This window comes from Hemitrygon akajei, chromosome 24, assembly GCF_048418815.1.
Source record: "Hemitrygon akajei chromosome 24, sHemAka1.3, whole genome shotgun sequence".
NCBI classification, from domain to species: Eukaryota; Metazoa; Chordata; class Chondrichthyes; order Myliobatiformes; family Dasyatidae; genus Hemitrygon; species Hemitrygon akajei.
This window is the reverse complement of record NC_133147.1, coordinates 10490475-10496474: the sequence shown is the minus strand read 5'-3', so window position 1 is coordinate 10496474 and position 6000 is coordinate 10490475.

Here is a 6000-nt window from a genome sequence, read left to right as displayed (position 1 = left end):
CATCCTTATCCAATCAGCTCCAAGTGTGATTCCAGACCTGCTTCATTCAGCATGAATTCAAAGTCAAAGTCACATTTATTCTCAAAGTACTTACATGTCACCATATACCAACCTTGAGATTCATTTTCTCACAGGCATTTACAGGAAAATAAAGAAATACAGTAAAATTTATGAAAATCTACATAAACAAAGACAAACAACCAATGTGCAAAAAAAGACAAAATTATTCAAATAAAATTTATTACTGAGAACATAAGTCGTAAAAGATTCCTTGAAAATTAGTCTGTAGGTTGTGTTGGAGGCCACTGTTTTCTTAAATAATACTTTTTATAAGATTTGTACTTTTTTTATCAAATCATTTATTTTTCTCACTCACTGGCAGAAAGTGGTGTTGCAGCCAAACTAACGATTTATCCCGTTTCTCAATTTTCATTGACCAAGTATCAGCACATTACCCATGTGATGTAATTGATTTTATTATGTAGCCTATTAACTAATTCATTCCTATCTAAGGAATTTTCTTCAAAGAAAAGGGCTTCCCTTCCTCTACCAACAATGCTGCCTTCAACCGCATCTCTTCCATTACGCGCTTGACTACCCTCACCCCATCCTCTTGCAACCCCCACCAAGGATAAGATTCCGCTTGTCCTCACCTACCACCCCACCAGCCTTGCGTCCAGCACATAATTCCGCCATCTCCAGCAGGATCCCACCACCGAGCACATCCTTCCCTCCTCCTCTGTTTCTGCTTTCCACCTGGATCCCTTCCTCTGTGACTCTCTTGTCCATACGTCCCTCCCCACTGATCTCCCTCCTGGCACTTATCCTTGCAAGCAGAACAAGTGCTACAACTGCCCCTACACCTCCTCCCTCACTACCATTCAGGGTCCCAAACAGTCCTTCCAGGTGAGGTAATATTTCACCTGTAAGTCTGTTGGGGTCATCTGCTGTATCTGGTGCTCCTGGTGTGGCCTCCTGTATATCGGTGAGACCCGACGCAGATTGGGAGACTACCTCACCGAGCACCTACACTCTGTCCCCCCAGAAAAAGTGGGGTCTCCCAGCGGCCACCATTTTAATTCCACTTCCCATTCCCATTCTGACATGTCAGTCCTTGACCTCCTCTACTGTCGCAATGAGGCCACACTCAGGTTGGAGGAGCAACACCTTATATTCTGTCTGGGTAGCCTCCAACTTGATGGCATGAACATCAATTCCTCAAACTTCCGATAATACCACCCGCATCACCCCGCCCCCTTCACCATTCCCATTCCCATTTCCCTCTCTCACCTTATCTCCTTACCTGCCCATCACCTCCCTCAGGTTCTCCTCCTCCCCCTTTCCTTTCTTCCTTGGCCTTCTGTCCTCTCCTATCAGGTTCCCTCTTCTCCAGCCCTAGACCTCTTTCACCAAACAGCTTCCCAGCTCTTTACCACAGAACAAAGAAACCAAAAAGAACTCATTAAAAAAGACCGTCAAACATCCAATGTGCAAAAAAAAAAACAAAAAACCAAATCGTGCAAACAGTAAAGACACGAAGCCCGGAGCAGTCGAAAGAGGCCACAGCCTCAGTCGCAGTTCAGCACAGAGCGGAGTAAACGGCCCTTTCCACAGCTGTCACCTCATTGAGGACTGAGATCAGAACAGGAAGCCTATCAAGCGTGTTGACCATGATGCTCATCTGAAATAATCCCATCTGCTTGAATATGGTCTAGATTCCATTTTACTGTCCGTTCATGTATGTGTCTGTCCAAAAGCTTCTTAAACCTTTGCTGTTGTAGTTGATTCCACCACCTCTCTCATCAGATGCCCATCACATCTGTTTATAAAGATCATAAGATATAGGAGCAGAATTAGGCTACTTGACCCATCGAGTCTGCTCCACCATTTCATCGTGGCTGATCCATTTCCCTCTCAGCCCCAGCCTTCTGCCTTCTCCCCGTATCCCTTCATGCTCTGACTAATCAAGAATCTATCAACCTCTGCCTTAAGAATACCCAATGACTTGGCCTCCACAGCCATCTGTGGCAAAGAATTCCACAGATTCTCCATTCTCTTGCTACAGAAATTCCTCCTCATCTCCATTCTAAAAGGTCGCCCCTCTATTCAGAGGCTGTGTCCTCTGGTCTTAGACTCCTCCACATCCACTCTATTGAGGCCTTTCAACATTCAATAGATCTCAGTGAGGTCGCCCCTCATTTTCTGAATTCCAGTGAGTAGATGCTCAGAACCATCAAACACTCTTCATATGACAAGCCTTTCAATCCTGGAATCACTTTTGTGACTCTCCTTTGACCCTCTCCAGTTTCAACAACACCTTTCTAAGATAAGGGACCCCAAAGCTGCTCACAATACTCTGTGAGCCTCACCAGTGCTTTATAAAGCCTCAACATTACATCTTTGCTTTCATATTCTAGTCCCCTTGAAATGAATACTAACATCACATTTGCCTCCCTCACCATCAACCCAACCTGCAAATTAACCTTGAAGCTCAGTAAACTCAGATTCACTCTCCGGTAAGGTAGGTTGTCACAGTTCATTGGGAACAGCGACTACGTAAAGGGGAATAATGACATTTCTCTCGTTAAACTCATGCAAGATTATTGGTCAGCGGTTGTTTCCACACTCCAAATACTGGATTTCATTGATTTTATGCAGTCAAATAACAAAGAATTGGGTGTGATTCGTGGCCAATATTCTCATATCCGAATCAGAATCAAGTTTATTATCACTAGTAGGTGTCGTGAAATGTTAACTTAGCAGCAGCAGTACAATGCAATACATGATAATGTAGAAAGAAGAAAATAAGTAATCAATTGCAAAATATTTAAGAATATGAATAGAATAGATTAAAAATGGTGCAAAATAGAAATAATACATATTTTTTTTAAAAGCTCATGAGTTCAATCAAAGTCCATTTAGGAATCGGATGGAAGAGAGGAAGAAGCTGTTCCTGAATTTCTGATTGTGTGCCTTCAGGCTCCTGTACCTCCACCCTGATGGTAGCCATGAGAATAAGACATGTCCTGGGTGGTGGGGGTCCTTAATGATGGATGTCACCTTTCTGAGGCAACACTCCATGAAGACATCCTGGATACTATGGAGGCTAATACCCAAGATGGAGCTGACTAATTTTACAACTTTCTGTAGCTTTTTTGATGATATGCATTTATCATCAATAATCAAAGAATGTCTTTACCATTGACCCTTCCCTTTCTAAACCATCAGGTAGATTCTAATTACTCTTTTGTAAATTCCCATTTGGCTTGTGACGTTCTTTCAACAGTGCATTACCATGCTAGGTAAACTAACGAGGCAACATAGTTGCGGATATGGGCAGAGAAATGGCGGATGGAGTTTAACCCAGATAAATGTGAGGTGTTGCACCTCGAAAGAGAAATTGCAAGGAGTCTGATAGAGGCTTACAAGATTATGAGAGGCATAGAGAGAGTAGACAGAGAGCATCTTTTTCTCAGGGTAGAAATTCTAATACCGGAGAGCATCCATTGAAGGTGAGAGGGAGTAGGTTCAAAGGGGATGTGAGGCGAGTGGTGGATGCCTGTAAAGCTCTGTCTGGTATGGTGGCAGAGGCAAACACATTAGAGACTTCTTAAGGGACGTTAAGACAGACACATAGATGTGAGGAAGATGGAGGGATATTGTTGTGATGGAAATGAGACAGATTCTTTGGGTCTCAAAGGCAAGGGCTCTGGACACACAGTTTTAATAATGAGTTTATTTACAAAGGGAGAAGAGCTTGGGAACAACACAAGCGGCTACAATATTTGCACAAACGCACTTAGAAAAGACGAGCGTGGGAAAAGTCAGGTTGGCAGTACAATACACGGGAAAACGGTGTGGGGACGGAGTACAGGTACACATGCAAGCAAGGGAAAAGTAACTACAACACCCGCCACCCCTTGACCATGGGCAGGCATGGCTCTCTGCTACGGGGACAACAATAAACGCTTCCACAACCCTATTCAATGCACAGCTCACCACGTGTCTCCTGTGCTGTTCTGCTGTCTTCAGCCTAGAGCAAAGCAGGGTGGTCCCTCGAGGATGGCAAAAAGAGAGCGAGCCAAGCACATGTAGCACCCTTTATAGGTCGGGGGCTGGAGGGTCCAGCCCAGGTGATTCACCGGGGGGGCCAACAGCTTGGTGCTAGATGGGTTAATCCAATTAAGGTGGCCAATGGTTAAGTGTGCATTGATTAGATGGGAGGGGTGAAATATTGACTGGCATGTGGTGTGACCTCCGACCAGGTGAGGGCAGTGCTGTCACGTGACAGGCACGGCTCTCTGGACACAGATATGGACATTGTGAAGGCAGGAGGGATTAGTTTTTAGAGGGTTTTGATTTACTTTTTAGCTGGTTCAGCTCAACGTTTTGGGTCAAACAGCCTGTTCTAAGTTCTAATCCAACATTGGTTGTCCATAAGACCAAAAGAGCATAAGCCAAAGGATCAGATTAGGCCATTCGACCCATAGGGTCTAGACTTCTCTGACATACCAAATTCTCTCAATTTTCTAATGAAGTATTGCTGCTGCTGTGCCTTCTAAGTAGTTGCACTAAAGTGTTGGAACCAGGAGCCCAGGATAAATCCTCAGAGATGTTGACACGTAGGAACGTTAAGCTGCTCACCCTTTCCTCTGCTGACCCTTCAGTGCAGACTGGTGTGCGTTCTCCTGACTTCCCATTCCTGACAGTTTACTGATAACACTTCAATGCTTTCTGTTATCATATATTCTCTAAAATCTGATTTTTTTTGCATGAATATGTCTCCATTTTGTGTGCTACCAACTCATTCAACTTTAGTGAAAATTTACTTTTGAAGTATCTTGCACTAAGCATGAGGTACCACCTTGCGCTGGGAAAGACAAATCTCCTCCCGCAATATGCAGTAAGCACAGTCAAGTTTAGCAAGCATTTTTCTGCACACAACTGGAAATGTGAAGCAACCCCCTTAGTATCAGAAAAAAAGACGAAGTGTTGGGAGAGAAATTCTTTAAGCTGGTTCACACTTTTGTATTTCAAATAACCATGTTTCAATCCACGAGGCTCTGTCTTATATCTGGTGCTACGGTTCATAATGTGAGCTTAGCCCACTGCTCAGCTCTCTCTACACCCTTCACTATGTGGCTAGGCACAGCTGAAATACCATCTATACATTTGCTGGTGATACAACCATTGTTGGCAGAATCTCAGGTGGTGACGAGAGGGTGTACGGGAGTGATATATACCAGCAAATGTAGTGGTGTCGCAGCAGCAACCTTACACTCAACTTCAGTAAGACCAAAGAGCTGATTGTGGACTTCAGGAAGGGTAAGACGAAGGAACACACACCAATCCTCGGAGGGATCCCAGCCATTGAGCACCTCTACATGAAAGGTTGTTGTAGAAAAGCAGCATCCATCGTCAAGGATCCTCACCACCCAGGCCATGCTCTTTTCTCACTGCTGCCATCAGGTGGAAGGTACAGGAGCCTCAGGACTTGCACCACCAGGTTCAAGACAGTTACTACCCCTCAGCCATCTTGAACAAAAGGAGATAACTACACTCATTCTACTTCTGTAGTTGCCACAACCAATGGTCTCACTTTAAGGACTTTTTATTGTTATTTCATGTGCTCGTTGCTATTGCTATTTATTTACATTTGCACAGTTTATTGTTCATTAATCCTGTTTACAGTTACAGGTCTATAGATTCGCTAAGTATGCCCGCAGAAAAAGAATCTCTGGGTTGTATGTGGTGACATGTATGTACTCTGATAATAAATTTTATTTTGAACTTTGAAGTGGAGAGAGTGATCAATTTCAAGTTCCTGGCTGTCAACATCTCTGAGGATCTAACCTGGTCCCAATATATCGATGCAGCTACAAAGAAGGCAAGACAGTGGCTATATCTCATTAGGTGTTGGAGGAGATTTGGTTTGTTGCCTAAAACACTCAAAAACTTCTACAGATGTACTGTGGAGTGCATTCTGAGAGGCTGCATCTC